Genomic DNA, 9,173 nt, shown 5'->3' with positions numbered 1-9,173 from the left:
ATGTACTTACTGCCAACAGTCCATGCCTTGCATGTGTTTATTATAGCACTTATTAATTTGCCCTATCACTTTTCTTATCTGCATCATAAATCCAGAAAATTGGACACTTATGTGCACCTGTGACTCTGCAGAGATCTAGTTTAATTGTTTTTCTGCAGTAAATGATGTAAAATTGTAAAAATCATTTTAGACTATCTTAGATTGAAAGGTTGAATTAAATTTTTCATGACAGATCTAATTGTGAAATAATTTTTTTCCTGAAATGATTGCTTTAGCTTAAACTTCACTTAGGATATTGTCCTTATCAAGTGATTCATCAGACAAATTAGTATTTCCAAGTATACTTAAGCAGGTATATATTATGTAGCTTATGCCAACCATCTTTATCCAAATATGATAAATGACTTGCAGTTTTCTATTTGTTTCATATGATTTCAGAATATACCACAGTTTTATGTATATAGTGAACATGAACACCTATATTCACTATAGTGAATTCTCTAGTTGGGAAGATCCCCTGGAGGAGGAAATGGCAACCCACTCCAGTATTCTTGCCTGGAAAATCCTGTGGACAGAGGAGCTTGATGGACTACAGTACATGGGGTCGCAAAGAGTTGGACACAACTGAGCAACTAATACACACACACATAGTTTCAAAATCAGTTGTAAATATTGTTAATTATAAAGGCATGCTTGATGAATTTTAGCAGTTTGCCTACCTCTGTGTGGTGTGTTGTAACTGGGAGTAAAGTTTATAAAAATTGATTTTTAATATGTGTAATATACGGATTTAACACACCATGAAAATAATGAAATTGATGCATACTGGAATAGAAAATGATTTTTAAAAAGTTAAATTGATAAAACAATATATTATTACTTTTTGAGTGTCTATTTCACTATATTTTAAGTGTTTTTTTAAAATCATATTATTGATACTGACTCCACCAAATATGACTATTGCAACAAATTTCTCTCCTACCTCTCTCTCAGAGATTGTTTTTGTATTGGAAAGAGTGTGTAAATCCTAATTTTTCAAATTCATCACAAGAGTTTCTGATTTGAAATAAAACTCCAAGAACTTTATCAAAATGATTAAGATTGAAATTTAAGGTTGGAGTATGTGACTACAGAGATATTTGGTGGTTGTTGGTTTAACCTGGAGGACTTTTGAACTGGTTGTTGAATTCTGAAACAATTAGCCATCTGAGAAATTTAAGAAAGATTTCACTTAAAATGTTTACAGATTTCTCCACCAATGATTACCTACAATAACCAGTTTCTTATGATGACACTAAAACCTCAAAACAGACGAGATGATTCAGGGATCACTAGGTTAAGATACAGACAGTTTATCACAACAGTCTGTAGCCATGATTTGATATTCACTTCACTGTTATAAAGGAATACTGTATATTACAGGACATTAGGAATATAACTGTTCCCCCTGCCCTCCCCTCCCCGCCACCAGAGTAATAGTTCTAAGGCATACTTAGATTTTCTCTATTGAATCTGGAAATAATGCAGAAATCTCCACTCTGTGATAGCACTGGAGCATCATGGTTTCCAAACAGTAATTCCGGTTTGGTTCTGAGCATTTGTAATTTGTAACTCTAGTCTATGTTTAAGCAATATAGGTTATGGTTATTGATACCTGAATTGTGAGGTTGCCACAGAAAAATTCCGGGTAAGGCCAGTACATCTAGGGGTCTAGCTGAAGTCTAGGGACAAAGGGCTGACCACTCTAAGAGTCTTCCTGGTGCTGTTTTTCAAGGATGTGTTTGATGTTAGGGACAAATAACATTTGTGTGGAACTCTATACTTGTTTCCAAGGGTTGTCCCAGATGGTTTGTTTGTTTTGATATCCCCTAGATCTTTTACGTATTAGTTGGATGAGGACTTAAACAGCATAAAAAAATTGTTACATTTGTTATAAAAAGGCAGTGTTTTGAATAGAGGCAATAGCAGTTGTTTTAGTGGGAATTCAGCTTTAACTAGTGTGGTGGACTAGGCATCCTTTAGACATATCTAAGACTTTGAAACTACAGCTCCTAACCTGGGGGTAGGGGAAAGAACTTGAATTACTATAAATGAATAGCATGGAAAGTCGGACACGACTGAGCGACTGAACTGAACTGAACTGAAAGGAGTTCATGGGAATGGAAAGTCTTTTGATAAAGCAATAGCTATTATACTGGCAATTGCAGATGACGGGGATGGCACAGTATGTGTTTAAACGTCCCATTGTCCTGAGAATGGGTACCACAACTAAAAGATGTTTAACCACGGATGAGTGACAGGACAGAGCTGTATTCTATGGGGGCTGGCCAAAGAAGTCTAAGAATCTTTAATTTAAGAGTCAACTTCTTTCTAGCTAGTGACTTTGAGAAAGTTTTGTAAATATTATTAGAAAGTTTTGCAAATATTTTGTAATTAGTAATCTCAGCATGACAATAATAGCACCTTTGTAATGTTGCAGGATAGAACTCGTAAATATCTTGAATTATAAACCAAGAAATTTTTGTATTATTTACCTTCTTATATTATTTATTTTACTATTTACCACAAAAATATTTATAGTTCTATTGTTTTTCATCCAGAGCATTTTATTCATTACATCTTATAATTTTAGAAAATAAAATTAACTTTAGGCAATCAGATAATGAGGAGGATATTATATAACCTAACTTAAGTTTGTTAATATTATTGCTTTTTTGTATAAGATTCTTTGAATTATAGGTTTGATTTACTTTAAATCATGGACATTTGGGTTTTTAATTACTACATGAAGATTAATTCTATGGCAAATTGTTGTAGAATTATTGATTCTGATATTAGAAATCCATGCTACCTATATCTCTTTAAGTTTGTATCTTTCCTAAACAAACTTTATTTTTGAAACATCTAATTATTCCAATATCAGGAGAGAACACTTTTATTTGTCAAATAGCCAGATAAAGGTTAACATAACAATATTGACATTTTTATTAGACCAGATTGATTTTGCTCTTAGTTAAGAGGAAACTATTGTGTGCTGGTAATTTACAACCCAAATCCTAAAAGTATAGGTTTCTTTTATTTTTAATTTCAGAAGTGAAATTCTGGGATTCTTATCAGTGTTAATTCTTTATGGTTAAAGCAACAGAATTTCACAGAAAAAAGTAAAAGCCTATTTTTTATACTCACATTATAATATTTTCATAGTCAACTTTCTTTTTCTCATATCTATTTATCAAAATCTAAACCTTAGGTTTATTTTATTTTATTTACCTTATTTTCGTCTTTTATTTTCTTTGGCTCCAAAATCACTGCAATTAGTGACTGCAGCCATGAAATTAAAATATGCTTGCTCCTTGGAAGGAAAGCTATGACAAACCTAAACAGCATATTAAAAAGTAGAGACATTACTTTGCCAACAAACGTCCATCTAATCAAAGCTATGGTTTTTCCAATGGTCGTATATGGATGTGAGAGTTGGACCGTAAAGAAAACTGAGCACCTAAGAATTCATGCTTTTGAACTGTGGTGTTAGAGAAGATTTTTGACTGTCACTTGGACTGCAAGGAGATCCAACTAGTCAATCCTAAAGGAAATCAGTCCTGAATATTCATTGGAAGAACTGTTGCTGAAGTTGAAGCTCCAATACTTTGGCCACCTGATGCAAAGAACTGGCTCATTGGAAAAGACCCTGATGCTGGGCAAGATTGAAGGCAGAAGGAGGAGGGGTTGACAGAGGATGAGATGATTGGATGGCATCACCGACTTGATGGACATGAATTTGAGCAAGCTTTGGGAGTTGGTGATGGACAGGGAACCCTGGCATGCTGCAGTCCATGGGGTCGCAAAGAGCTGGACATGACCGAGCAACTGAACTCAAGTGAAATGAAACCTTAGCTACTCACTTAACCTTAAGAAATGGAAATGTGCTGTTGCTTAGAAAAAAATCGCTCTACAAATCATAATCCTAATCTTCGAGTCAAAAACCAGCACTCTGTGAAGATAGGACTATGGGAGATCTCATGAACCGTATATCACAAATCTCCAGATTGGGATCTATATTGTCATTGGATGATATTGTGGTCTGCACTCATGATGAGAGGTGGCCTTACTTTTTGTGGCTGTCTGCAAAGTCCATTGCAGTTGACAGTGACTTGCCATGAATAGTGGTCTACAAATCAAACACTATAATTTATTTCTGTTTTAAAGGACTACTGACAGTTGGTTCAGAAAGGTGTTTTTTTTTTTTTTCAAATTAAGTATTACCATAGTGTATTGAAATACCAAATCCTTACTGTACTTATACACACAGAGTTCATCAAAGTTTCCTAAAACTTAAAAATCTATTTTCAGGAGAAAATTTATGACACATTTATTTCTATTAATATATACATTTCTTTATGTCTTACCATATGAAAATGATATTGTGCATATTAGAACGTTTGTATACACATATGAACATGAACTACTTTTTCTTGGGCTAAATTAAATGACATTAGTTTAACACAGATCATAAGATTGACCTGTTTGATTTTCAATTATAATAAAATGTGAATAAAAGTTGATCATCATATGCTGAATTATTAACAATCCTCATATGCCTTTCAAAGACATTTGTGTGAAATATAAGCCTAATGTGGTCACCAATATTCACAAATAAAAAAGCAATGAAATTAAGTTCAGGGAAAATAAAAGAACTGAGAGTCAGCCTCTAGTACAATTATGAGATATGAAGGAGTAAAATTTCATTTTTCCCTTCATATGATATTAATGTATGAGTATGATTCTGATTACTAAGACTGGAGTTATAAAGATTTATAAAGTCTTGAGTGTGCTTAGTCACTCAGTCATCTCTGACTCTTTGTGACCCCATGAACAGTAGCCCACTAGGCTGTTCTGTCTATGGAATTCTCCAGGCAAGAATCCTAGAGTGGGTTGTCATTTCCTTCTCCAAAGTCTTGAGCAGTTTGCTAAAAAGTTGACTCTATATTTTATAAACTATGAGTACTCTCTATGGAATAAAGTTTTTGGCAATAGACTTTAGAGAATTTTCTTGCATATTGACAAATGAAGGAGGTAATTTAGAAAGTCTTCTCAAATATACTCAGTTTTCCATATACTCATAATATAGCTGAAAACATATTAAGTATAAAGAACCTTATAATGAGAGCCCCATGTTCAATTAACTTATTTAGAAGAGAGTATTATGTTATTTTTGGCTTATTTATCTTCAAACATCAAAATTCCTCCAAGATGTTATCATCATGTATACGGGCACCGTTATATACCTAAATCCTACTTAGTATATTGTAATTGCTCAATCAATTCTTATTCAATTTAATGATGTCTTTGTATAAATCCAAGGAAAAGAAAACATATTCATCTCTTCTATGATGTGTGGAGAATTTTAACAATAATTTGTAGTACAAAGACATTTTATATCATCTATTTTATATTATAAATTTATATCAACAAAACCCTCATGAAATTATGCATATTATTGCAGGGTAAGTTTGCCTTTAGACATTACCTGGTAGAATTTTTCTACAAGTCCTCATGTACACACCAAAAATACTAGTACTCATGTTTTGTGGTACCACTGTTATTGTATTAATATGAGTTACAATTAATATTTTCAAAGATAGTATTTCTTTTTTTTCTCATTAAACTTTTTTTTTTAATGGACAGATTTTTGGTCAAGTTGTTTTCACTAAAAAGTATTGATTTTAAAAACTAATAACTTAAAACTGCCACACACAAAGCATATGGTCCACAAAACATTCTCCTTTCCTTCTGAAGGTTTTACAATGCATTGTTATCATTAACAAGCCTTTTACTTATTAAACTTAAATGGCCAATTGAGACAAATAGTTCTGGGACTGTTCTTTCACCACCGATTAAGACTGGGGTGGCAGGTATTGGGGATAATATTCATTTTGCTTTCTGAGCATTCTGGGGAGATTTGGTGATGTTGCCAGCTCCAGCTGCCTTCTTGTCCACTGCTTTGATGACACCCACAGCAATCGTCTGTCTTATGTCACGCGCAGCAAAACAGCCCAGGGGAGGAGTGTCAAAGAAACTCTCGACACACATGGGCTTGTCAGGAACCATATCAATGATAGCAGCATCATCAGATTTCAAGAATTTAGGGCTGTCTTCCAGCTTTTTCCCAGAATGATGATCAGTCTTCTCCTTCAGCTCAGCAAACTTGCAAGCAATGTGAGCTGTTTGACAATCCAGCACAGGTGCATGTCCAGCACTGATGTGGCCTGGATGGTCCAAAATAATCACCTAAGCTGTGAAGCCAGCTGCTTCTTGGTGGGTCATTTTTGCTGTCAACAGCCACATTGCCATGACGAACATCTTTGACAGACACGTTCTTGACATTGAAGCCCACATGGCCTCCAGGAAGGGCTTCACTCAATGCTTCTTGGTGCATTTCTACAGATTTCACTTCAGATATTACATTGACTGGAGAAAAGGTGACTACCACGCCAGGTTTGAGAACACCGGTCTCTACCTGACCCACAGGGACAATACCAATACCACCAATTTTATAGACCTCCTGAAGGGACAAACACAAAGGTTTGTCAGTTGGGCGACTTGGTGACAGGATGCAATCCAAAGCTTCAAGCAGGGTGGTTCCATTGGCCTTGCCGTCCTTACGGGTGATTTTCCGCCCCTTGAACCATGGCATTAGCACTTAGCTCCAGCATGTTGTCACCATTCCAGCCAGAAATTGGCACTATTGCTACTGTGTCAGGGTTGTAGCCAATTTTCTTAATGTAGGTGCTGACTTCCCTAACAATTTCCCTGTATCTCTTCTGGCTGTAGGGTGGCTCAGTGGAATTCATTTTGTTAACTCCAACAATTAGTTGTTTCACCCCAGAGTGTAAGCCAGAGGGCATGCTCAAGGGTCTGCCTGTTCTTGGAGATACCAGTTTCAAATTAATTAACACCAGCAGCAACAATCAGGACAGCACAGTCAGCCTGGGATATGCCTGTAATCAAGTTTTTGATGAAGTTTCTGTGTCCTGGGGCATCAGTGATGGTAACATAGTACTTTCTGGTCTCAAATTTCCATGAGGAGATATCAATGGTGATCCACCTACATTCAGCTTTCAGTTTGTCCAAGACCCAGGCATACTTGAAGGAGCCCTTTGCCATCTCTGCAGCCTCCTTCTTGAACTTTTCAATTGTTCTCTTGTCAATGCCACCACATTTGTAGATCCGCTGGCCAGTCATGGTAGACTTCCCTGAATCAACATGCCCAATGACAACATGTTGATGTGGGTCACTTACTTTCCTATTTTTGCTTAGGTTTAATGGTGGTTTTCATGACACCTGTGTCCTGGCAGCAAACCCATTGCAAAAATGCCTAAGATACTATTCTTTTTTAAAAAACTCAGAATTTATTTATCTGTTTCTTTAGAGAGAATTATAGTTGTCTTCCATGATGAAAACAGCGATATACAGAGTTCTTAAAAGTTAGGAAAATATTTTTTCTCTTTTGTATAGCATTTCAGGGAATTCAGGGAGAAAGTTTCCTCAGAGTGGATCAGATCTTGACCTGCAGTTTGTTGCTGCGTTTTTTAAGAATTGAAGTATAGTTGACTGACAATACTATGTGAGTTTCAGGTGTATAGCAAATGGAATGATATATATATATATATGTATATATATATATATCAGGTTATTTTCTATTATGAATTATTACAAGATATTGAATAGTTCCTTGTGTTATAGAGTAAAGCCTCTTTGTTTGTCTATTTTATGTATAGTAGTTTTTATCTGTTCGTCCCTTACCCCTAATTTATCTCTACCCCCTCCCTTTCCACTTTGGTAACCATAAATTTGTTTTCTTTGTCTATGAGTGTGTTTCTGTTTTATATATAGACTCCTTTGTATCATTTTTTAGATTCCACAATTGAATGATATAATATTTATCTTTCTCTGGTATATCCGTATTGCTGCAAATGGCAATATTTCGTTTTTTTTATAAGTGGGTAATATTACATTCCACATATATATATGTGTGTATATATGTGTGTATATATATACACACATATATAGTACATTTTCTTCGTTCATCTGCTGATGGGCACTGGGGTTGTTTTCATATCTTGACTATTGTAAACAGCACTGCAGTGAGCATTGGGGTACATATCTCTTTTCAAATTAGAGTGTTCATCTTTTCTGGATATATGCCCAGGGGTGGAATTGCTGGCTCATATGGTAGCTTTATTTTTAGTTTTTTTAAGGAAATTCTGCACTGTTCTCCATAGTGGCTGCATAAAATTATTTTCCTACCAACAGTGTAGAAGGTTTCTCTTTTTCCCACACTGTCTCCCTCATTTATGATTTGTACAGTTTTTTATAATAGCCATTCTGACTGGTGGGAGGCAATACCTCATGCTTTTGATTTGTATTTCTCTAATACTTAGTGATGTTGAGCATCTTTTCCTATGCCTGTTGTCCATCTGTATGTCTTCTTCAGCGAAATGTCTATTTAGGTCTTATACCCATCTTTTATATATTTATTTTTTTAATATTGAATTGTATGGAACATTTGTATATTTTGGATATTAACCTCTTATTGGTTGCATCATTTACAACTATTTTCTCCTGTTCCATAAGTTGATAGTTTATTTTGCTGATGGTTTCCTTTGCTGTGCAAAAGCTTTTAAATTTGATTAGGTTCTCTTTTTTTTTTTTCTTTATTTTTTAATTTCTTTTGCCTTGGGAAACCAATCTGAGAATTTGATTGGCAAGAATGCTCTGCCTGTGTTCTCTTCTAGGAATTTTATGATGTCATCACTTACATTTAGGTCTTTAAACCTAAATTTATTTTTGTATACAGTGTGAAGGAATGTTTCAGTTTTATTGATTTACATGTAGCTGTCCAGATTTCCTCCAACACCACTTGCTGAAAAGCCTCTCTTTTCTCTATCATATATTCTTGCTTCTTTTGTCATAGATTAACTGACCATAGGTATGTGGCTTTATTTCTGGGCTTTATTCTGTTCCATTGATTTATATTTCTGTTTTTGTGCCAAAGCCATTCTGTTTTGATTGCTGTCGTTTTGCAGTATTGTCTGAAGTCTAAGAGGATTATGCCTCCAATTTTGCTCTTTTCTTCCATATTGCTTTGGCCATTATGGGTCTTTGTGGTTATA

At 34.9% G+C, this 9,173-nt stretch overlaps 1 pseudogene; it reads right to left on the bottom strand.

The window, feature by feature from the left end:
- Positions 1-5,928: 5,928 nt before the first annotated feature.
- LOC122677521 lies at positions 5,929-8,631 on the bottom strand (annotated as a pseudogene).
- Between the last annotated feature and the right edge of the window lie 542 nt (positions 8,632-9,173).

Source organism: Cervus elaphus, chromosome 20 (assembly GCF_910594005.1).
Source record: "Cervus elaphus chromosome 20, mCerEla1.1, whole genome shotgun sequence".
Classification (NCBI taxonomy): Eukaryota; Metazoa; Chordata; class Mammalia; order Artiodactyla; family Cervidae; genus Cervus; species Cervus elaphus.
The sequence above is the reverse complement of the archived record's forward strand: the minus strand, read 5'-3'. Positions and strand labels throughout refer to the sequence as shown.